The 25,530-nt window shown below is 46.5% G+C and overlaps 1 long non-coding RNA gene across 1 annotated transcript in view; it reads left to right on the forward strand.

Annotated features, from left to right (window-relative positions):
• Nucleotides 1-25,530, forward strand: part of LOC147684225 (uncharacterized) — a 262,916-nt gene that overhangs the window by 55,750 nt on the left and 181,636 nt on the right. The window contains exons 2-3 of the long non-coding RNA XR_015300986.1: nucleotides 14,702-14,827; nucleotides 23,459-23,759. This is a non-coding gene — a long non-coding RNA (uncharacterized LOC147684225). The remainder of the gene's footprint in view (nucleotides 1-14,701; nucleotides 14,828-23,458; nucleotides 23,760-25,530) is intronic.

Genomic DNA, 25,530 nt, shown 5'->3' on the forward strand with positions numbered 1-25,530 from the left:
GGCCACGGCCCTCTATGTATTGCATGTCACTTGCATGTGTTTTATTATTTGTGGCACATATCATGGCCAGCAGAGCACTTTGATGTCTGGGGTGAGGAGTCAGAACTGCTGGTACATCTGATAAGCCAGGCAGGAGCAGAAACCATGGCCTTGACAATGGTGAGCAGTGACACACCCATTGAGAGGGCATTTCCTTCTCTGTTAGTCATTGTGGTTGCGTCCCTTCAATGGATCAGGGGGGCGGGATTGTGGTCTTCGCTAGATAGACATGGAAGAACCATGTACCCCTATTTTTGGAATGGGGAAGCACGGCGTGCCAGCCAGCCAAAGTGTGACTCACTTCCCCAGAGGGAACTGAGCTTATGTTTCCCCGTCCCTATGCCGACGGTGCATCGCTCTTCGCGTATTTTGTCAATTCGCTTTTTGACGTTACTGCAGCTCCTGGTTGATGAGTCTTCTCAGCCGTGTCCTCCATGGATAGCTGAAGACCGAGTAACAGTGATGCCCTGCATGGGTGTGGCTGTAGTATGCTGATAAGGAACCACAACATGTTTGCGTGTCCACAACCAGTCAACGTGGAGTCCGTTGTTGCTCTGGGCGGAACTACCCGACAAATCGTAACTTGATGGCCAGGGTTCAGCTTACCTATTCAGAGTGTTTTTACTAAAGTGTATAAACAGGTCTTTATAATGCACCTTATATGGACTTGTCACTATCTATCTCTCTATAAAATACTGCGTTCATTTGAGCACAGCAAACGGGTATTTAGGCGCTCTTTCCAAACGAGTTGAAGAACTTGTAAATTACAAATGTACCTGTCTGGATTAGATCAGCAAACAGCTGAGTTTTTATCTTTTTCCCCTAGAAGAGAAGTGGTTTTCAGCAGCTTTCATCTGGGGTGGAAGGGTATTACAAGCATAGGGCTTGATTTAGATCGACGGACGTGTCACATTATATTATATACCATGGGATTTACATTTCGACAAACAGGATATCAGTCACCGTTGTGACGGAGTAGCCCGTCCGCTGAGATCTAAATAAGGCTGTTAGCCTACGGCCTCTAAAACCTGTATCTAGACACCACACTTCTAAGGAAGAGCAAAGATGAAGTTCTGGAGGACAATCTGCCTGTAAAACAAGGAAGGATGTGAAGCATAAATGGGCACAAATGCTTAAAGATTAATTTTTCTCATTGGGCACCAATGAATGCGTCTTAGCTCACCTGATACCATGCGAAATGTCGCCAGGCCAACGAGAGACCCTGCAGCTGGATTCTAAATACGCTGGGGTGTATTAATAGATTTACAAGGAAGATCCAAATAGACTGGTTAACAAAAACTCAGGCAAGAGCAAATAACCAGCATGAGAGCGGAGCCAATCATAACTCTCAAATGTATTACGGCCTTCGTAGATGTAAGACGGTAACGGATCATTAAATTCGACATACTTCGGGTCACTTGGCAAATAGTTTGGGCTGCAGTTAGTTTCTGGCGCGGAGCCTGACCTAACTTGGATGGTGTGTGTGTGTGTGTGTGTGTATATATATTCACTGACAAAACAAACTGTTAAATTATAGTTAGGTGGATATGTGAGTAACAACATTTACGATTTGAACTAAAAAATAAAAAAATATATTTACAACTGGGCTCACTTTGGAGGGGGTCACTCACCCAGAGTGGGCAACATTGGACTAGCCATCTCTTCAGGGCAGCTAGCTCTGAAGAGCTCGAAGCCTGTGGCGCAGGGTCTGTCCGATGCTTGCTCGCTACGTCGACAAGGATGTGCCTTCGGCAGATTCTGACCTACTTCTCCCTCAGCTTGCTGGGAATTCAGGGCTGGTCCCTGTTTAACTTTTCATGAGGGAGATGGCTTTGTAGGTCTCCGTGGAGTTGGCAGTTCTCGTTAAAACTGAGAGCGCTCATCGGAGGACGACCCTCCACGAACCCTCTGTCGGTGTACTGCAGAACCCGGCCAACGATACTGCCATGGGGACGTCAGCATTTCCTGGCTAAGTTTGCATCTTTTCCCTGAGATGGCTCTGAAGGTTGTGCTCTAGTTGTACACACGTGTTTGCAAAATACTGGTCTCATGATTGATACATTGCAGGACCTACTTGACCTTCTACCCATCACCGACCTCAAACTCAGGAGTAGATTTACTAACATTTTGTGACGCTATCCATTTTTTTTTCTAATTTACTTTCCAGTGCAAAACTTGTTTTTTGCTGGAATGTACCCATAACCCCTTCACTGTGGCGGCTATTCCGCCGCAGTGCTAAGGGTGGAGGGCGGCCGAGCGGCGGGAGCATGTTGGTGACGGATCCGCTCTGTCACCGGTGTCGGTTGCGCTGTGCTCATGACGGAGTGGTTCCGTCACGGCCCCGCCTGCTCAATAGAACGCTCAGCGCAGGCGCGGAATCCGCGTCGCACAGGCGTGCCGAGCGGGCCGTGACGGAACCGCTCCATCATCAGCACAGGGCGACCGCGGCTGATGACGGAGCGGTTCCGTCATCAGCAGGGGAGGGGTTAAAGTAACACAGCAGCGCGAAGCACTGCTTTGAGTGACTTCAGCACCAAGGGGGCGTTGCATGGGTGGTACATGGGCGTTCCCATCCTACCACCCATGCCTTTTGATGCAAAGCCCGATCTACAAACAATAGTAAACAGAGTTTAGCGCCAAACATTAACGCCATTTAAAAGGAGGCGTTAAGAAGATAAATGTTCTTATTGCTCTGTGTTTTGTTCTGGAAGGGTTCCCTTCCTGGACAAGGCCTATACTAGACTCAGGCGTGTATCTTAGCTCTATGGCGCTAGTGTGTGTGCGGCGCTCAGCTGTTAAAATCTGGGCATTCACTGCCAGTGAGGAAGGAAGTGCCCTCACCAGCTGTTGAGAGGGGCTTGAGTAATGTTACCACAAGTGTGTGTGAGCCACAACAGCTGGTGTGTAAGAGTGAATATATGCTTCCTCCCAAAAATGTGGATGTTGCCAGGAGCTGCGGGGATATGAATAATTAGGTGTCTGCAGCTCTTAGTTTGTAAAAAATTAAGTGCCATGGCCGTCGTCGGAGGGCCACTGGAGATTGCACCACTCCTTGCCCCTGCCAGGACTACCAATGACCGTACCAACACAACTACTAACCACGCTATTCCAAGCGCCCAACACTATAAGGATGGATTGAGCAGCAGGTAATAGTCCTTTTTAAATGTATATTGAAATAATAAACAACCGTATTGTTCATTTCGAAATTAGATAGACAGTGCCACCATGTGGCAGACTGTCATAAGTACCTGTGTTGACAAAGTGCCGGTGCCGAGCACCGTAAAGCACCAGCTCAAATTAAGCACTGAAGTGTCTACCCTTCTGTCACAGGTTCAAGTGTAAATAAACATCAAGAGGATGGTGCCCATGCTGTAGAAGGACGGTCTCCTTGAAGCAGTTTTTTCCTGCTAGGGCATGATACACAAAGTGTGCTTTGTATGCCTAGAAAGAAATGTCATCTTTTGCCAGCAAGTAACTGTTGGGACAAGAACTAAGGGCACCCCAGTGTGCTCCTTACCGTGAGGGCGCCCGTTAGGGCCCCTAAAGATCTAATGTAACCACGCAGTCACCAGAATTATAGTTACTGTATACATATATGTACTGTATACATGTAACTTCAAAATAAAGCCACCTTCTTATTTCCAACAAAACAGATTGGTGAAGGCTTTACATATTGTTCCAAAGGCCAAAACTTTGTAGAATTGTACAGCTCTCTCTCTTTTTCAATAAAAGGAGGGGACATTTGCTTGAAATTAAGTGCCACCTATTTGTAAGTTCATTCTTGCACACACCTGCACCAGGCTGGGATATACGAGCATCCTGTAATGCATCTCCAACTTGAGTCCAGCTGCTGATCTCCAGAGACACCACCCTTAGCCGGGTGCAAGCGTCTGAGCTGAACTGTGTTGCTTCGACACTGCGCATGCGCCCAGGTCTCTCCACCCTTGACTTTAACCCAATCAAAAGCCTCTTTTCCGACACAGATTGGCTGCCAGCCTTCCAATGTCACCTTCCTTTCTTCATCAACCCCATGACTTGTTTGGTCCATAAATCGAGCTGATTTAAGGTATGGGCAGAAGAGGGCTCTTACAATGGGCCCCGCCTCTCAGGGACCTCTCTGACAGGCTGGGCCCTTTTAACCTATCTAAGTTGACTGTGCTCTTCTAACAGTCCTGCCCTGACTACCAGGAAGGCTGCTTCAACATACATTATTTTAAATAACATTTTCATGTCATTTATTTTGATAAGGGGACGCGCTGGCTGGGGGACACCTGTTGGTTCTTTGCCCCCCGCCCTGGTCACAGCTGTGAGGTAAACGGCTTGGAGAACGAACTTGCCTGCATCTTGTCTCGCAGCCCGAGCGCTGCTCTGCTTCTGGTCACCACCCGCTTTCCTGGATCCTCGCGCCCACAGCCCCAGCACTACCACTCCCAGGGGGCTGTGCGCGGCGCCCGCTGCAGACATCAGGAGGGGCCGGGGGCCTTGAAAATTGGCCCGGTCCTCCCGCAGCGCGGGACGCGAGCGGGCTAAGCCCGGGCAAAGGGCGGGCCCTCTGTGGCCCTCCGAGGCCTGAGGAGGATGGGAGGGACCACCTCCCTTGGAACTCCGACTACACAAGGTACAGAGATCTATACTATACTTTGTCTTGAACTTTTTTCTCCACGTTGAAAGACATTAACATTGATCATCGACCATCAAGAATTATGCGAAAGGAGGAAAACAAACATTCTTTTTTACAGCGGGGCTCGAGCAAGGGGATGGAAAAGGAAATCCCCAGTAGGAAGATATTGTCTTCCCTAAGTGAAGTAGATAATGATGTATCTCGCCAACTTCTAGATATTACGCCATCTCCCCCATTAATAATGGGTAGACCGCAAAACTTGTCCTACTGGGAGGAACGAAATGCTTTGTGTGGTACTAAGTTCGCTCCAGTAGCATCCCCTCCCCTGTAAAAAACTCTAGTATCGACATCCCTCCTGGCAGACTGTGTGAACCATCCCTACCACCTAATGAGGTCAACACCCAAGCCGTTGTACTGCCATTGGGCTCAAGCGTTAAAAGGCAACATGACGGGTTAATAATCATGGAATTCAACCCAAAATACAAAAACTTTGTGCTGGTCTCACATTGCCCGCCATGAACTCCACCGTATCTAAGGGGGGGGTTGAAAGTTTGGATGACCAAGTATCATTGCCCCAGTTGCCATCACTATTTCAGCTCGAGCAAATGCTAAGATCTAAGATCTATAATAGCACCCTTGATAGAAAAAATTAATATCCTGGGGGATAGGCTGACAAATATAGAGACAACCATTAAAACCAACTCTTTACCTCTTATAAAGACGGTAGTACCCAATCGTTCCAACCTACACAACATACCCGAAGCCCCTATGCCAATTAACATCAGGAAAAATGTCCCAATCGAAAGTCAAACTCCTAATATACCATCCCTAACTGCTACTAAATTTGCCCCCAAATCTGTCTTAACTAATTACCCTGTTGTTAGAGCAGAGCGAAACAGAGTAGCATGTATCAATTTACCTCCAGAAGCTGCCCCCTTCGTGCTTGTTCTTTCAGGAATACCGGCACCCACTTACGGGAAACCCGAAAGATACCAGGACCTATTAAACAAGGTCATATTCTGGCTAAATAAAAACAGACCCCTCCGACACAATCAAGACGGTGGAATCCTGAGCGTTAGAAGCGTGGGTTGGCTAGGGTCATCACCTAAAGACATCTCTGGGGACCTAATTCTAGGTAAATTTAGGAATCGGAACATTGTCCCCTATCTACGATCCTCCCAGCCCAAAGAAGGAGATGGCCCCATTTCCATCTGGGACTTGTACGATTTCTACCCAAGTACCCCACATATCCCTCCACTAAGATCAACGACAGTACACAAATACTTGATGGGAAGTGGACCTCGTGCTTTTACTGGTAGTAGCTCTCCTGCCCGCAATAGATTTGATTTATTGTACAAAAATTGTAATTTCTGAGGGGACAAGCCAATGCATTAACCCAGACTGTAAATGCTAATTTTATGTACAGTGCGATATAATTAATGAAATGTCCTAACAGGCTGGGCACACGTTTTTTTTTTAACCTGTAGTTATATTATTGTTTGTATGTTTTATTTTTCCTATTTGTTTGTATGCTTTTATGATTTTTAATTCAAAAATCGAATAAATCTAAGTGACTTGACTTGATAAGGGGGAAGACAAATAATGTGTGGGAGTCCTTTGCAGAACTATAGCTATAAAACGGTATCCTTTAAAAGAAAACAGTAGCACTTTTATGGGAAAAGCCATTAGGGCCACAGAGATTATTTGTGATAGCAAAAGTTACCAGAGTATTGAAAACAGAGATCCCTATACCGCCTTCTGGTGAATGTACAGTGAACATTAGATGTAAACACTTTTAGAACAAGGACCAGTATATGACACATGTCTATATGTAGTTTATGTGTACTCACCTGCTTTATATTCTAGCACATGAGAACTATAATAACTTGGTACATGGCTTCCCTGACACAAGAGCTTCATAAGCAAGAATGTTGGACTTGGCCCTTCTGGCAGGTTCACCCCTAAACTTTTTGCTTTTGATATGTGACTTGGTGCTAGTTATTTTTGGCTTCAGCGCACTTTACCACTGTGTCCCAGGGTAAAGTGCGTGCGTGTAGTGAGGTTCGCCTGCCCTCCCATAGGAATGCATGGGGAATGTATGTGTCCCTGGTAGTTTGATGCGTGGGGAGTGCAGGTGCGAGTTTGGTATGTGCAGACTTGTGTGATTAAATGCTGCGCGATGATGTGTGCGGAATAAATGTGTCTAGTGCGGAAGTGCCACTTCTAGAAGTTGGCCTGTCTGTGTAAATTATGTGAATTGGCTGTCTGGCTTGTGATTGGCTGGAGTTGGCTGGTGGGCGTGGCTCCAGGAGTCAGGATGGGTCTGCCCCGGTGGTGAGATCTGCATGATTGATGTGAGGGAGGAGTGCACCTGGGACCTGAATATGGCTGGGCTTTCCCCACACAATGCTGGCTCCGCCCCCTGTGGTGCGACTGATGACCCTAGCCTGGCCAGTGAATAGTGAGAGGGGCTGCGCACAACAAGGTGCTCCAGGGCGGTACTTAACTTGCACAATGCTGGCTCCGCCTCCTGTGGAGTGTCTGATGTCCCTGCCCTGCAGCCTAGACAAAGGATTTGTGTGTATAAAAGAGGGGCTGTGACCCCATGAAAATGGTCTTCTCTTGCTGAACCTAACTTGAGGGGGGCCTGCTGCTGCTGCTGGGCGCCAGGAGGAACCGCCACTGGGACTGCCTCCCTGCCTAGGGGAACCCTGTGAGCTGGCCCCTGGGCCCAGCCCTTGCCCCCCTCTTCTGCCTTACTTCTTGGATCTTGTCCTTGCACCTTTGGGGCTTTTGTAGCCTGCCAGCGCCTAGGGAGTGCTGCCCCTCCAAGAATAGCACGTGGCGCCGCTGGTGCGGAGAGCCCTATCCCAAGGGATTCCCCGGCGTGGGGATCCCCCTTTTGGCCGATCAGCGGGACGGGTGCCCACCCCGCACTGCCTGCCGCATATTTGCAGAGTGTTTTTTTTCTTATATATATATTTACAATACGGGTGCCCACCCCGTTGTTGTGTCTGGACACGGAGGGAGCCTACCCCTCGTTTGCCTTCCAGTGTCACTGCCGCAGCCCCGGAGTGCCGAGAACGTAGCCCGGACTGGAAGTCAGGCACTCCTGCCTGTGACGTGGGCGGGCCTGAAATCCGGCCGGAAGAGGAGGCAGCAGCTTGGAGCCTCGCCGGCTCCACACGGAAGGCCCGGTACCGAGACGGGGGACCAGGGGAAGCCGGCGCCAGCAGTCTCGCCGTAAAGAGGGGGCTTCCCGTGGAGAGAGGAGAGACCCGTGCGCAGCTTCCCCTGCCACCGCAAGACAGGAGTCCCCAGGAGGCCCGGTGAGTGTGGGCATCTCGAAGTAGGGGCGCCGAGTCAGTTGAGGAGCGACCCCGGATGGTAGCGGATCGCTCCCCTGTGTAGTGGGGCATTGTTCATTCGGGCCCACGAGGGTTCAGCAGGCATTTTTGTGCTAGAGCCCATGGCTCCAACATTGGGGGCCACATTTCATTTAGAGCCCACGATAGCTTTGGGGGCATTTTGTGATTCCGAGTCCCTCGAGCGGGACTCCACAGTGTCTGGCCACTGTTCTTCCGAGCCCGAGAGGCTCCAACAACGACCCCAGGGGCTTTTGCTGATTTCGAGTCCCCAGAGGGGGGACTCCAACGACCGGGCACATCGTTGTTTAGAGGCCGAGAGGCCCCCACACCCGCATTGTTAGGGGCATTTTGGAGGGTAGAGCGGCCCCGGTTGGCAGCGGGCCGCTCCCCCCAGTGAGGTGGCATTTGTTTCTTGAGCCAACGAGGCTCCCACGTGTTCTTGGGCCCCATTGTTTGGAGTCCAGAAGAGAGCCAGGAGGCACGCTAGTGCCAGGCTCCCTGCTACATCTGCCCAGCACTTAGTGGGCAGCTGCTACGTTTAGGCCCTTGCACCTTCTTCCTTGGCTGCCCACGCAGCCTGCCCTGACATTGTGGACACAGGGCGTTTCAGCCCCCGATAGGCCAGTTGGCCTGGGGGACAGTTCTGGTGAGGTGCCCTTGCATGGGGTACATGTTTTTGGCCCTATGTGATCTTTGCGCAATTTGTGATTACCTGCCTAATGTGTAATGCCTTCTTACCTACACCGCTGAATGTGTCTTCATGCATCATGTGTCTTACCTACACCGCTCAATGTGTCTTCATGCATCATGTGTCTTACCTACACCGCTCAATGTGTCTTCATGCATCATGTGTCTTACCTACACTGCTCAATGTGTCTTCATGCATCATGTGTAAAGCTTCTGGCCTATACCCCTAAATGTATTTTTATGCTTAGGAGGTTGTTTTTCCTAGTATAGTTCTACTAGTGAGTTCATGGTTCCCTGTGTGATATTTTCCTAAGGTGGTTAGGGTTGCGTAGGTGGTACTTACCTTTTACCAGTGATTACTGGTTGTGTGCTACATTTGCTATTTGGTGCTACAATTATTCTATGTTCTAAGTGTTATTTCTACAAAGTGCTAATTCTACCAAGTGCTAGTTCTAAAAGTGCTTATTCCTGACAGTGGTCCATGTGGCCCTGTCCCATGTACATAATCCCCTGTAAATTATGCCCGTGCCTATGGCACATTGTATAGTGTGTGTTTCTTATCTAATGTGTTTGGTATAATACAAAGGCTATTTTTATATATAACCTTGTGTGAAGTTTTCTTTGTGGTGGGCCTAACTTCCAAAGCCTCCGAGATAAGCCTTACTGCTCGTGTCACGTTACCAAGGGGGTGAGCAGGGATTATCTTGGCGTGTAACTCCCTTGCCCTGACGTAGAGTGGTGGTCTCTGCCTGGTTTTGGTGCAAGCCTTAGCCAACCAGAGATCCAATTTCTAACAAAGAAGCATTGATAAAAGCAGCTTTCACTGCAAGTTAAATTTTCCAATAGTGTGTTCCTACAAGAAAAGGCGAAGACATTGAGTCTGGTTCTAGATGTCTCTTCCACTTGCAGACGTGGTGCACAAGAGCTCCTATGAATTTCCAGAGACTACAAAATAAAGAAATAGAATAACCCACAAGGATATGTGTTCACACCCCACGCACAAAAATGCAGCCCGACAAACAGTGCAACGCATGTACAGCAGCAAAGTAGAGTTGTCTTATAAGCAAACAAGACACGGAGAGTGCAATGTGCTGCTGAAGTATATAGAAAGTGTTCAACCTTTTTACACGTCACTTTTTAAAGCCATTTCTTAATATCATTCAATATAGCAGATACAGACGCCACGTGTTTCGTCACATTGACTTCTTCAAGGCTACCAATGAGTCGCATTTGTAGATGTGCAAATAATAACTGGAAAACTATTGAAAAAGACCCACCATCACCAGCGCGCAATTAAACCCTGTGGAGGCGCCTAGGCAGTCAAACTTTCAGACCCCTCGTAAATTACCTTCTAATACCCAATGCACCATATTTTGTTACAAACTGACAGCTGCCAGAAGAGGAGCTTTTATGAGACAAACTGTTATGTGAATCCGATGTCTCTGGTTTATGTACTTTTAAGTTGTTAATGGGTACATTACATTTATACAGTATTTTCTCTATAGTCTTTAATGTAAAGTTTTTGGACCCGACTCACAAAAGTAATCTGAGACAAAATCCTAACTTTACGACTTTCGGTATTCAGAAAAGGCATATAGTAGTAGTAACGTTAGGAATCCTAACTTTATTACTATTAGATGCCTTTTATAAAAAATACCGAAAGTCGTAAAGTTAGGATTTGGTCTTAGTTTAGTAGTAGTAAAGTTAAGAATCCTAGCTTTATTACTACTACTAAATGCCTTTTGCGAATACCAAAAGTCGTAAAGTTAGGATTTTGTCTCAGATTACTTTTGTGAATCAGGCCCTTCATTTCTTGGAGTTGATTTGTTTATTTCTATCTTTTGGAAACAATATTTAAGAAAGCTGGATTGTAATTGTCTTTCAAGACAAGTACTTCTGTGCCTTGATTTATTGGTGCTGTGAAACTGACACTCATCTCTAGCTACAGTTCATGCTGATGGGTGCACTCCAGAACTGTGTCATTTATTCTTAATTCCTGCAGCTGTTAAAATGGGTCACACTACACCTACTCCACAGCTGCTGTGAAAAGTCACACAGCACCTACACCACAGCTGCGGTGAAAAATCACACAGCACCTACCCCTCAGCTGCAGTGAAAAGTCACACAGCACCTACCCCACAGCTGCTGTGAAAAGTCACACAGCACCTACCCCACAGCTGCTGTGAAAAGTCACACAGCACCTACCCCACAGCTGCTGTGATAGGTCACCCTACATTTACTTGCCCATGAGGGTTTCTAAATCTTAGTATGATGCTCCAGCATTCAACCATACACCAGAGAGAGGAACCCTGTGCAAACTGTCCCACCAAGGAGCTCAGAGGCACGCTGTTGGACAGGCCACGTGAAGGGCTTGCTCGCTCCCCGCACGACCAGGCCCGAGCCTGGCTCTTCAGGTGTTACCCGCAACAACCACCCGTTTCCCGTCTCATATGGGACCCCTGCCCCTGGACATCTCCCCATCACGGGCCCGATTCCCTACCGGCCCTCTCGCCCGGCCTGGGCGCCATCTTGGACACAGCACCACGAGGCCGCGTGGCCTCCGATCGACCCTAACCCTGGGCCTGGCCAGGCCCCGACATCCCGGCACCACCATCCACCCAGGAGGTGAGCGGACTACTTGGCAGGTCAATGGGAGAAAGAGGTGTCGATGGCTCTCCCCCGCCAGGTGCCGATCGCCCCCAGCTCCCTCCGGCGCTGGCTCCACCCCCCTGCTGGGTGTCTGGACTCCCTCATCCCGGACCTCCCGACCTCCAAGTGCGAGGGTCCGGACATCAAAGGGCGCCAGACCTATAACTAGGGCAGCTCCAGAGCAGGAAGGCAGTTGTATCCTGGAGTCGAGAGACGCAGTGAAGAACTCATCCTTGACGGACTACTGGCGCTGCCGTAGCCCTGCCTTGCGAACTATCGACCTGCCTGCTGGCGCTGCCGCAACCTTCTGAAACCTTCATCGTCGTCGGGACCTGCTGGCGTGGCCGCGGACCGCTTGTAACCACCACCTTCATCGGGACCTGCTGGCTCCGCCGCGGACCGTCGCTACCTTCAACCATCCCGGGACCTGCAGGCTCTGCCGCGGCCCGATCATCTAGAACGCCGAGCTCGAGGATTGTGAGCTATTTCATCTACCAGATTGGTAACGAGACTGTCCCGCTACCCCTTTCCCAACCAAGAGACTAGAATAGAGGGGACCCCTGAGTCCAGACCTCCTTGTACCATTTCACCGTACTTAAAGAATTGCTTATAAAGTAACGTTGAACCTTATCCTTGTGTGGTGTACATCTGTGGGGGGGAAGTTACTTGTCTGTACGATCGCTGGGGACGGCTCTCCCCGGAGACCTCTCCCCTTGTCCTCGGCCGACCCTCCCGGTCCGTCTAACACACGCTCAATCCTGCCAAGCGGACTCGGGTAAAGATTTCCTGGAGTTGGGCCTGTAGGAGTATGCCGAAAAACCTGCAAACATTGGCTCCAGGGCTATTTCCTGGGTAAAAGAGGCATTTCCTAAGGGCAAGAGGGAGCCCACCAGGCAGCTTTTGATAATCTGCTTGTAAGACGCACTTGTAACCCAATCAGACACAGGGGTGTGAGCCATATCTCTCCTGGTTTCCAAATGGAAACCTCAGGTTTTATCGAACAAGATTACGATTCAGTCTATTGCACCTGGTGGATGCTTTTCCGACAATCACAGTCTGAGGAGAACCACTGCCAAGATGTCTGTGCAATAATACTGCCACTCAAAGCACTTTCCACTTTATTGTATTCTGCGCTCTGTATGCTCACGCTTGGAAGTGATTTCTGTGCCCTATTTTTTGCTCGTTTAATATGTAAATGTAAATGTGTGTGTCTTGTAAAGCGCACTGCTACCTGGCGCTATAGACCGCTGGGGAACCCGTCCTGGCTTTCCCTGTGAGATGTTCCCTCCTTGGTATCTCCAAGGTGAAACCAGGCATCCCCGGCGTTTGTGGGGGGCCGTTGTGGAGATGAGGCAAGCTAATGCCCAGAGTTGCCTGGTGTAATCCCTGGTTAGAGTGGGCACCGAGGTGAGAATTATCAAGTCCGCTGACCCTGGTTCACGACCCTGCCGCGTCGGGAATTGAACCCTGGTCCCGGGCCGTTCTCTGCTTCCGTGTCTGCCGCCTCTAACCAGTGAGTCACACCACCCCACTCTACCCCATGAACTCCAATAAGAACGGTTTTGAGCGATTGCAAAGGCTGGAGATTGAGAACATTTGCATAGCAGTGGGAAACGTTGTTCACCTTTAATGGGGATTAGAAACAAATATGGTTCAATATAATTACCCCACCCCAATCATATTTGTCTGTATGGTTCTGATTTAATTGTTTGTTTGTATACTTTTATTTTCTAGTTTGAGACCTATTGATCCTTGTATATGTTTTCTCCACCTTATCAGATATGTACTCGATGTCGTATCTTTTCTGCAAATAACTGTATTGTCCTTGAATGTGATTTTAATTATGTATTGTTGCTATATCTATTTATGGAATATTTTTATCATCTGTACTTTTATGGCTTTAACTGGCCGAATAAAGTTTTTGTGACTGACTGACTCGGTTACCCTACCCGCTCTTTATCGGAGACCGCAGGCGAGAGGGAGGTTCTCGTTTGTCCATTCAGATATATTTATTTTTCTATTACTGAGATCACATATTTATAGGATTCTTATTCCAGTCAAGATACACAGGGATTTTGTGTTTACACCCAAAATTACCCTCTCCCTTTAGTGCAGCTGACAGCAGTGCCTTTCTGTGCCATTAAAACAAAAAAAGTCAGAGAATTATGGACTGGAAATGGAGCAGCTGTTATTGCCTTGCAATATTGTCATACGCGTTAATGATTCCCTTTTTCCATATTATGCAGCATGGGAAGCCATAAAACTGTGAGTAAACTCATTTGCAGGTAAAAGTAATCGCAGAGCAGCGCTCGGCTGCCACCTGAGGCATGATGGCGCTGGCGGTAGATACCGCCCCCCACCTCATTCCCTACCTGGGATCATCTAAACCGCTGCCTCCCAAGCATACATGGTTGCAGGGAGAGAGCGCCCGCGGGGATCTGGACGCGGGGACCTAATTGATTTCCGCAGTCAAACAAGATCATCTGTTAGACTGAGGACTTGCACTAATTGGTCTGCTACACTAGTAACGCCAAGCTGTTCCTGCTCTCCAGTCGAATACCGCCAGCGAGCCGCTGTGGATGCAACGCGTGGCGGGCAGGGAGGGTCCTGAGGCCACGTGAGGCCTATTATCCGGCCGCCATTTTATGTTTGCAAATAACCTGCAGCCTCCCATCTGTTGCTGTAGCAATTACAGAGTGTGGTTAATAAGAGCTCCCCGCGTCTGCTCCTGATCATAACAAAACGTTTTTCATGGGTGGCAAGTGTACATTGAGACAGGTCTGGAATTACTCCCTCTGCAGATGGAGGATTAATCATGAAAAGACAACAGTTTAGAACAGTGGTCGAAGTGCACTAAAAAAAAGAAAATATGTGAGCTCTGATATGGAGTGCAAAGGGGCGGGGTCAATGAGTCAGAGCGGGATCAAAGATGTGGCTAAAAAGAACAAAATATTCACATTTTATAATTTTGTACTTTTAAGTTTTTTTTAATTTTTGTGAATTTAGACTCAACTACTGCATTGTGAATTGCTGTGGTGTAGGTGGGAAGAACGGGTAACTGTTTATAATGTTCAAAACACTGTATAGATTGGAACAGGTCTTCATGCCGCAACATGTACCAAATCTTGTCATTGCCGCATTGCCTATTTAAAGCGTAATAAACAGATTTATAAAAAACAAAAAAAATACAACACTTTCTGTAACTATGTTGTTGGTCTTTCACCTTCAGGTAACTACATTTAAAATAACAATCACCCTAAGTAACAAGTAAATGCAAGTTATCTAATCAGTGGAAACTGCACTATTTTACATTATGAAAGCTCTGCTTGTTTTCCAGGTCCACATATTTGTGTGTAATTGGAGAGCCACAAAACTGAATCCTCATTGGGGTAGTGGCGAAGAGTGATGTGTGTACTTTTAGTGCTGTGAGGTCCCAGCCTGTGGCAGAAAGCACTGTGAATATGTAAGTTATTATTTTAAACTTGTGTTTCACACAGTAGAAGATACAAAAGGATTTAGGTTAAAATAAAATAAAAATGCTTTTCAAATGTAGATTTTAGAAATATGTCATCAGACTGAACCTAGAGCAAAACAAAAAAAAATGTAAATGATAAGCATGTGAGCCCTGGATGAGCAGGTAACACCCTTACGGTACCGCTCAAAAATAATAAAGCTTTCTCACCACTAAGCTTCCAGGGATTCCATCAGTTAAAGGCAATAGTGACTTCCAAGCAGCCTTTACCTTTGCAGATTAACCAGTTGCACACGTTTACATTTTTCATGCAGCAGGCCAGGGGGGCTCTAGGCTCATGGCGGCCCTGGGCAGGGAGCGTAGGTAGGGGGCCCCCAGAGTAACGCAGGCGCAGAGGCCAGTTAAGAGGGGGGGGCGGGTGTTTGAAAGTGGAACAGTGCTGGAGGCCGCCAAATCTCTGCCACTGGGGCCGCCACGCAAATATGTATCCATCCTCAGAGGATTATTATATTAAGGATATATATTGGCGTGGTGGCCCCTGGGGTTTGGTGGCCCTGTGCAGGTGCACAGCTTGCACATGCTTAAGGCCGCCCCTGTAGGCACCCTGGCAGGAAGGCTTGTTTGTTTATCTGCAGTCCCTCCCAATCTCCTCCTCTTCCCAAGCAGCTGCAAAGTCATTTTAATTTTTAAAAACCTGTTTAAGCCACACATATTTTTTGCCAGGTTGTCTGTTTCTCAAAGAAGGTTTAAAAGTGATCCGCAGAGGCTGCTCTAGATATACATATACCATGCAACCTGCTGCTGCAGAGTAAACAGGGTGTCCTTTTCCTATTTATTTTTTTAAACAAAGGTTTTGTGTTCCAAAACGCACTCGTAGCAGACAAAACCATTATGTTTATAAAATACAAGCACCAGATTTTAGCTATATAATAACAGGCAAAGGTGCACATTTTAAATGTTCAAATATTTCTCCTTAAGTGAGTCTTAAGATCAGTTATTCCTTTAAGACATACATGTGATGATTTACACTGCTGTGTAAGGGCATGAGTGTGTTCATGTGCGTTGGGAGGTGGGGAGTTGTGATGCGGCTTGTGAGTAGGAGGTAGGGAATCACTTAGGTGTCTGGCAAGGCAGCTCTGGATGGCTGAACCAGGCAACACCTAAGGAAATAGAAGAGGGACAAATAAACATGAAGGACTAGGAAGGGAAGAAAGACTTACCAGGAGACTCAAAGAAACAAAAGGTGGACTAACAGACCCTTTGCAACACTCCAGGGACAGTGTGGAGGATGCCAAAGGCTGAAGATATTTGGGGATTCTGGTCTCATCACCAAAGAAGATGAGGATGAAAGGAGGAGCCGGGCGTGATGGTCTCCTGATCTTCCCAGAATGCTAGGTCTTACCACAGCCTAGGACGGGTTGTGGACAATTCACGTGGTGTGAAGGACAGGATTCTGAGTGCGTAAGGAAACGGGTGGCAAGGGGTTGTGAAAGGGAGATTAAAAAGGTAGGGGAACTGTACAAGAATAGTATCTCTGAAATAAGGTTGAAGGGTTCTGCCAGAGGAAAGGGCCAAGTAAGAGGGAGCCATGACAGACATTGCCCTAGCCGTGCGACATGCTTGTTACGTTTGTGTTTTCATTTATGGTTTTGATTTATTTTTGCTAATCATTTCTTACTTGTTGATTCTCTGAGGATTATAAAACCATATGCTGGGTAGAAGCCAGGAACCAGCGTTGAAACAGCCAGGTCGCCATGGACCTTCATGAATCGCGGGGGATGGTAGCTGTTCCGATACATGTAATGGAGAGAGGGAAGATTACCAGAAATTATGGGACTGTGAGCATTCTTGTTTACTGGATTGCACGACAGCTGGGATTTAAACTACCAATAATTCCCTTAAAATGCTCTGAACGCCTGTCCACTCCAGTGGCGGCTGGTGACATTTGAAAGTGGCGAGGCGTAAAAGTTTGGTATTAATTTTACATAGTGAGTGACACGAGGAAGCTTAATGGACAAACGTGTGGTCCAGGCGGGGTCCCCCTCAAGAGAAAACATTGAAAAAAAGATTGACAAATGGTGCATTTTAAAGCAAATTAATTTAGTGATAAAGCAAGGCTTCTAAAGGAGTGGGAAGGTATAGTCTTGAAATAATAAACCCATTGAAAACTGCCCAATATCTTACTGCATCAATATGTTCAACAGAAACTGTAATGTGCAAATTTGTAAATTGTACAATGCGACAACTTCAGTCTTTTAAAGTGTCTGATTGCCCAGTGTCTTGCACTGCATGCAGCATCAGCTTTGAAGGAAAATGCTCTAACCAGGCTTCAGGAAGGAACCACAGCTGCCGATCGAGATCAGTCATATAGAAATATGTGAAGACAGGTCTTTAAGTGGGAAGAAAAATGATAAGGGTTCTCTCAAAGGAAACATGTGAAATACAGGTCTGTAATTCCCATAGTGTTCTACTCGACCAGTATTTTGGTTTCTCTTTGAGATGTAACTGCATCTAGATATATAACACAACAACCAACATACACCTAAAACCGGTCAGTGTGATTGGCTTTGTCAATGGGTGTTAGCTGTTTAAGATAAATGAGTAGCAATAAGGATTTGTTATAAATAATTAACTTTCAAAAGGTTAATTCTGATATTTCAATACTATTGAGGCCAGTGGAAGGAGTTTTGACCTTCAGTTATGTGTGCTTTATGTTCGATATATATGTCCTGTTTCTCTGCACATCTCACCCATATGCACATCTTCAACAGCATCTCCAAATCATATACTTGCACTCACCCACATTTAAGACATTTATTTCCTTTTGCCCTGTAAATAGTTTGCCATCAGTCCATCCACTTCACACACATTTTCACTGAATTGCAATTACAACTGGAATAAACCCCTGACAGGCTGAAAGTATGCACGAAAACAAACAATACCGTAACACAACATGATTAAATAGGTAACTCTTGAGGAAGGCAAGATAAAGTAAAACTTGAAACAAGAGAGGAACTTCCTTAACGTTTTTAACACTAATTGTTCATCAATCAATCCATGTTTTTGTCATTAATGTTGTTAAGGGCATGAAGGTGAAGCCAGTTTTAACGTCGTACAGCAGATAACGGTCTACTGTACGGACATTTCTCTCGCTTGACTCGGATATTTGGATCAACTTCACAAGGGAACAATAACCCCGGCCGGCTCGTCTTTTAGATCCATTTCGAGGGGAACAAATATAGCAGCCCCACTTGTAACAGAGCCAGCAAAATGCAGCCAGAGCCTGGGGTGTCACAGTGGGGGAGGCGAGGGGTCTCAGCACAATATACATAACAGAAGATTACAGTTTTAACTCTTACCATTACACACAACAAGTCACCAAATCACATATGCGTGTGCTTGCATCCACTCTTACGTGTGACGAATAGGAAGGGGTGGTTCTATACATGTGAATGACGGGCGGCTGTTCTCATGCACGGACGGAGACTCCAGCGCCCGAAGCCATGATGCTGAAAGCATCACTGGCCTATAGTGGACACAGCCATAGAACACAATGGCAATGCAGGGCTTCGGAACAGTAACCCGTGCACCACGGTTCAGAACGCGGATTTACTGCCTGGCTTCGGTCTACTGCTTCAGAGCGAGGCGGGGCAGGCAGCCTGGGGCAGACAGCCCACACTTAAATACATCATTTGTTTAGATATACGATTATATCTCTAAATAAATCTATCTATTTAATATTTGTAAAGGACCGTGAAGGAATTTCAGGGGGGCACAGCCCCAGACCCTAATGGGCAATCTGCCCCATGTCCACTCTCCGATGTACTCGGGACCATTTCCGTACCACACGACAGGGCGACATTGGGTATCTTCACTAAAAGAGGCAAAAAAATAAATCTGGAGACGGCCCTCGAGGCATCCATTTTACCTCTCTTGTATTTTTCTTGCTTATGGCATCTGCGCCTTCTGCACATTTTGAGGGAAATTAGTTAATAAGAACAGAGATCCAAGGTTTGTGAGAGCAGGGTCCCCTCACTACAACTATAGCAACCTGGCCATTACTTTACCAACATGGCCATACTTTCTAAGTCAATACGTGGAAAAAGAGGAAAACGAGCAAATGCTGACATTTTATTCTATGAAATTTAAACTTGAAACAGCAAACACAAGAAGGAAGAACCTCAAAAGTATTTCATAACTATCTAAACTGTCCCTAAATGGTTAGAAAGGTAAATACAACACCCAAAAAATAATGTGTATTTGTAAAGCGCACATTCACCCGTAAGCATCTTGGGGCTGAATAACAGATATTTATTGTTACCCAACCCAATGGTACTCATATTATCGACTTCAGGAGGATGAAAGGCTGAGTGGACCCGCCAGGTTTTTCACCGGTGACCTTGAGATGCGTAGACACAGACCGCCTATAATGGACGCATTAGTCCACTGAGCCACCAGACCCAACAGAGGCTGAATTGCCATGTGAAAAAAGAAAACCGTGGATTTGACAGAACATCTTCTTGCCCTGCCAGCTCCTGGCGCTACCTGCATAGGAAACATCAAATATGGCAGATACCTTTCTGAGAAAGGTGGTACCCTGACCACAGCATCCCAGGTACCCACTCACCAAGGTCAAAGTGGGAATGGCAGGAAACACTGTTGCTGCACTCAGGTTTTTAAAGATAAACAGTTTGTGTATAATTTGTTATCAATCAATAATTTGAGGAATACCTCTGTGACTAGTTAGGTTCGGGCAGTTTGGTGCTAGAAATAAAGCTAATGGTTTGTACTTCCCTCGTCCTTTTCATGGGCACACAGGACCCCTCAAGCACTGGCTTTGCATAACAGTCTGTATCCTGCACTGGGATGTGGCGCTCACACCTCGTCCCCCAAACACAGTAGTGCACACGCGCATTAGTGAAACAGACATAGGCTCCAGTTCACAATTAAATCTTATTAAGAGACAGACGTTATCCGTCAAGCACTCAAGACACAGCTTTCACAAGAAAAGGTGAATAAACAGGTCTGGATTTGCACTAGTGCACAACATCCGTGGGTGAGTTAACTCACACCCGGGGCTGTATTACAATTTGCACTGCCCCTGTGTGCACCATGGCGCTCCTTCAAATTTGTGTGCCAGACACACACGGGGATAGTGCGTACGAGTACTAAAAATGCACCACCCCACGGGCCCCCACAAACTGGTGCATTCATGAAGGTAGGCGGTATCTGTATGTTTGTAGCAGTCGTTCTCTACTTCACAGTGCAGAAAGCACTTCAAAAGGGAGGGCGGGGGGCAGAGGGTGAGTGAATGACTGCACCTGCCTGTAGGGGGATCTCTGGGGCGGTCCATGGGTCCTTTGCCCCTCCAGATGGCTGTCCTCATGGAGCGCACTGACCCTGTGTGATGTGTTTGTGGCACAGTCACCCAGTGGCTTCTGCGCCCACGTCGATTTTACAGTGTGGGCACAGAAGCAAAGTGTTTCCCTTATTGGCATGGGACCACGCCCCCAATGCAAATGAGGGAACGGCCTTTAAAGAGAGCATTGGAGCTGTATGTGCACTGGCGCGATCTGTATTACAGAGAGGGTCGCACAAGCGTCTGCTGCCCTTTCCCGAAAACCACAGTGCCCCAGGGGCAAAGAATACAGGCACACGTGCCCGTTGATCCCTGGGGTATAGTCTGTAATGCGACCCCTGGGGCTTTATGCCCCAATATTAAAAAAAGCAATGTCTGCCACATGTGCACCAGTTCAGCAAGCTAACGCTTGTGCGGTACATACTGTAACACCGGAAAAGCGCTTCACTATAGGATTTTTCAGCCTCTCACTGACATATTTTGGGCCATCCTTTGCTGACCATTTAAATTTTCGAAGTATTCGAAATTACACAGATTAAAAAATAGTAAGGCTGAAATGCTCATTCCATACACAGAAGAAAGACGTGAACGGTGGATCTGTAGGAGTTCTGCCCATTTTCATTCATTTCAGACGACCAACTTGTGTATTTCACCAGCGCCTCACTACACGCTTTACATACTTATAGAACAAGAGCGGTTTGTGTTTTATTGTTTGTAAAGTGCACACGTACAACCCTGTGTAGGCTTTGTCTTAATGTCAGGGAGGTACAATGAAGACTCACATTCAACACCTCAGTGTGAAACCGTGAACAAAATCCCCTCAAGGCGCTATATTGTGTCCCTGGACCAATTGAAACCCTTCTTAGGACGCCCCTGTCACTTGATCCTAAACTCTCACCATTGACAAGCCTCAATGGAGGGTCCTGTATATTTAGTGCCCAGACACTACTTTACTCTACATCCCTTTCAGTGCAACAAAGTAAACCCTGCCCGACAGGGGCCGATAAAGACGCCATCCAACATGCTTCTAGTAAGAAACACTGCGGACGCCAATTATAAGTCCTGCTTATAAAACACACTTGAACCAACCTGCCCCCACCACGACAGTGTCCCCAGGGCTTTAAATGGGATGAAAAAACTGTGTGTGTGTGTGGGGGGGGGGGGGGGGGGGGGTCTCTTAAAGGGGCGTGGCCAGTGTAATTAGGGGCATGGCTAAAAAAACACCTAAGCGAAAAATATGTGCTTAGCATAGTGTGCCACCGATTTGTATTTTGCGGTTTAATATTGAAAAAGTTTCCACTTAAAGCCCTGGTGACACCAGACAATGTTACTGCTTCGGAGTTTCAAAAACAGAAGGGAAATCCAGAGAGAAAATGAATCTTTAGGGATTCCCCTTCCCCCAAAATGCTCTCCTGGCATGACGTCATGGTGTAACTTCTCCACTAGTGAGAAGTGAGCAGTGTGAGCAGCGCATACTGGTGAGAAGTGAGCAGTGTGAGCAGTGCACATCAATGTGCCGCCGTCACTGCAGTCCGGAAAAAACGGAGAGTCTGTGCCAGGGTACAAACCAGAGCCCGATAGAGACCAGTTTCCTGGCCCCCTTTAAAAAACTGCCAGTGCTCCGACCCAGAGAGACCCGGCCCACTTAAAGCCCTGGGTGTCCAAATTACATCCATGCTCTGCTCCTCCACCTTCACTTGGAACCGCACAGTAGTGGGAGGCGGAGCAACAGATTCAAGCCAGTGGTCCGCCTTGCACTGAGACTGCAGACCCGGCCTCCCTTTCCAGGAGAGGCAGGAAACCCCCATAGGAAGGTGCAGGATGTAACTGCACCCACCTGAGAGCACATACCTGGGGGTCCCAGGGAACCCCTTGTGCCCCCTCACAGTGGTCATCCTCGGAGGACACACTGACTGTCCTCCATCTCACATGTGGTGCTTTATCGGTGTGCCGCCTGACAGCTTCCTGGACTCTGTGCCCGCCTCTGCCATACGCCGGACACAAAGGGTTTCCTCATTTGCCTCCCCATGCAAATCAGGGCAGGTCCCTTTTTAATCCCAAACGCACCAGCGGCTCATTCTGTAATACCAAAGTGAATAATGTGAAAGCTGTTCACGTCTATCCAACAAAATGCCTTTGCTTTTGGGGCGAGTCCATGAGTCTCGTGCGTACTCAAAGCATGGTCAGATAGGTATTTTGTGTTATAAATGATTATTTTTTATTCATTAAGGCAGGCTCAGCTTCCACTGACAGCCAGCGCTCAGTTTGGAAAGGAATGAGAACCAGCCTGAGTTGTGCTTAGAAGCCCGTAGCCGGTGCTATTGAATGTTGGTGTGTTGAATGCCAAGGCGGTGCAGCCTTGATTCCGCCTCAAGCCGCTTTAATCCACCACCAGACACTCTCTGCTGCCTGGTATCACTCAGGAGCGTCTTCGTCCCTGCTTTCTCCCTTTGTCAGTGTTTTCCAAGTTTCTCTCTTTTGCACTTTTCTCTCTCTAGCTCTGGATCAAAATCTGGGGAGGAAAAATAAGTGCAAGTCCCCAAAAATATGTTCCAGTTGGCCCCAGCTGCAGCCACTGGCTCAAATTAAGCACTTGCAGTATTCCTAATATAAAAGCATTTTCACTTTTTCAAAATAGAGCGATTTGTGGCACCCAGCATTGCTCCCAGAAGGAGCGTCTGTTGTTCTTTGGCTAGGTTTGTTATATATAAAAGCTATTAACCTATCCATACATGCAGATAGCGGCAGAAAAATGAATGTACGTTTGGTGGCTTTATTTTAAAAGCAAACAATGTACCAAAAATATTTGAAAAGTGAAAAACCATAGCTTAGGTTTGCAGATATTTTGGTAAACTATCAAGCAATGTGTTTACTTTCCAAATGAAATATACCCAAATGTATTTGAAACTTGAACAAAAACTACCAGATTTACAGACAGTTTGGCTTCATTACTCTGAAATTTGTAGCAAGAACATTAAATTACATTTCTCTTAGGACCCATTTATTAAATCATATTTGATGCATGCTCATAGAAACAAAATACTGAAGGGGAATGAGTGTAATCCATTATGTGACACTTGAAGAAGATTAGCCGGGGCCCCATTCTTAAAGTTACAAAAATGAATCCTCAGTTCTATGACAATGCGTGGGGGCAGAATTGTGAATTCATGAGTTGCAGGCCTTGAAACTTGTAATAGTTCTGGGTTTCCAAGTGTACGCCTAGCAAACTTATCTTTCTTTGTCTTTTTTTTCTTTTTAACCAGGTGTGAAATATTTCCAGTCATGAAGAAACTCCTTCCCTACACCCCCGACTTTTTAAGGGTGATGCCGGCTACCCACCCTTGAAAAAGATTTACTCCTGGCTTTGTTAGGAGGAAATTTCGATACTTTTGGGGTAGTGAGGGGTTCGAGACGAGCTCACAATTACCCTTAAAAAAGCAAGTTGTTCATGTACACAAGCCCACTGGTCACTCCAGCCTTGACCAACCACTTCTCATCTTCTTCCAGCAGGGGACTAGATTTGCTCAGACAGAATCCTTCATGTGAGAAAATCCTTTTATGAGGGTAAGACCAACCTTCACATTTATATCCACAGACAGACTTCTTTTTTGACTGACAAGACTTTGCTGAGTGTATCTAGTTGTAAAATGTAAATGTTCAGTCATTGATAGAGCACGTCGTGTTTGCTAACAATTATGGAAAACAAGGGCTTGCATGAGATAAAGCGATTAATATAAAAATTACAAAACGTCAGAGTGCGGGTGATGTGCTTCATCTTTTAAGTGGGTAATCTCAGCACTGGCCCGCAAGTGGAATCTGAGTTTATTTACAGTAACATTTTGTGAAATCAAGTGAATGCTTGGAAGTAACATTGCCAGAGCAAATCTTCCTCAAACTAGAAAGAAAGCAATGATACCCACAGAGCAGTGACGTATTGTGAATTATGCTCAGTTCAGAACTTAATAATAAGCAACACCACTGGGTTTAGGCTCCCAACAGCAAGGCAAACCAGTACAGAGACGGAGACCAAAGTGCTCCGAGGAAGAGGAAGGCAAACGACGACCCGACTTACGAGCAGAGCGTCTAGCCGGAAATTAGTTGAACCCATCACAAGCGAGCTACGAGAATTCTTGAGAACCCAAGACCTCGATCAACCTTATATATATATATATACACGGCACCTTGGAACTTCAAAGCTACATTTTCCTGCGACCGGGTTTGTTGCACAAGTACAGACAGCCGGTCTTTATGGTCCTGATGAGAACTCTAGAAATCAGTTAGAGTTCGAAACGCGTAGACCAATTTTCCAGCCATAAGATAGTCTGAACTTTGGACTGAAAGATTCAAATTCAATAATTTACTTTTGATTCTAGTTTCTATGGCATTGTTAAAAGAATGATGTAAGAAGTTTTCCGATTGATGTAAATATATTGTGTGTTTTTTGTGGTGAATGTATGGAGTGGGTGTGACTGAAAGTGAGACAAATCTGGATTTTGGAGTGCCCGTGAGTGTATTGTACATTTATGTAAATTGTATGTTATATGTATTTTTATGGTTGCAATTTTGAAAAAAATTAAAAAGGAACAAAATTGAATGAAAAATGTGATTTTGAATAAATAATAATCTCAATTTGATTAATTCAGACGGAAATAGTAGTCTACCTCACTTTTTGTTTGTGTCAATTAGTGGATGGCTATTAAGATAAAATAGAATTCACAGTACTGGCAATCATTTTGTTATTCAGTTCAGGCGCTGGCATAGTCCGAACCTTGCTGTGATCAGAAAGCTGGCCTAAACAGAGCCTATGCATACGCAGAGCATACGGATGTTCAAATATTTGACATACACAGAGCCCTGTTGCATTGACGGACCTTTACAATCAGAAAGGGGGCATGATCACAGCCTCGTTAGAGTCCAGACCCTGAACTCATATGCGCCCTGGCTTAATCAGAGAGACGATTATCAGAGGTCTCATATGGGAACACTGCCACAACCTGTCATCTAATTGCATGACATCAGCTGGGACAAGTGGATCTGTTTTTAGAGGGCATGTCTGAGGCATCTTGTTCTTCGGACAAGTAGATCGTTTTTAAAATTCCACACCCTTGGTGCAGGGTCTGAATAATTTTCTTTTGTAGTTATTTTTCTATATCTTTTGGCAGATACCTGGTAACTTTATCCGCTTGTCAGACAGAATCAAGAATCTGCTCCACAACTCAGTTTTAAAACAACCATTAGAACTTTTATATCCTAAGTGCTAGATAGTGGCCCAGATTAACAACTAGAAAGATGACCCTACTGTCAGAGGCCTGAGCCAATCAGATCTACCATCTTT

This window comes from Lissotriton vulgaris, chromosome 11 (assembly GCF_964263255.1).
Source record: "Lissotriton vulgaris chromosome 11, aLisVul1.2, whole genome shotgun sequence".
NCBI classification, from domain to species: Eukaryota; Metazoa; Chordata; class Amphibia; order Caudata; family Salamandridae; genus Lissotriton; species Lissotriton vulgaris.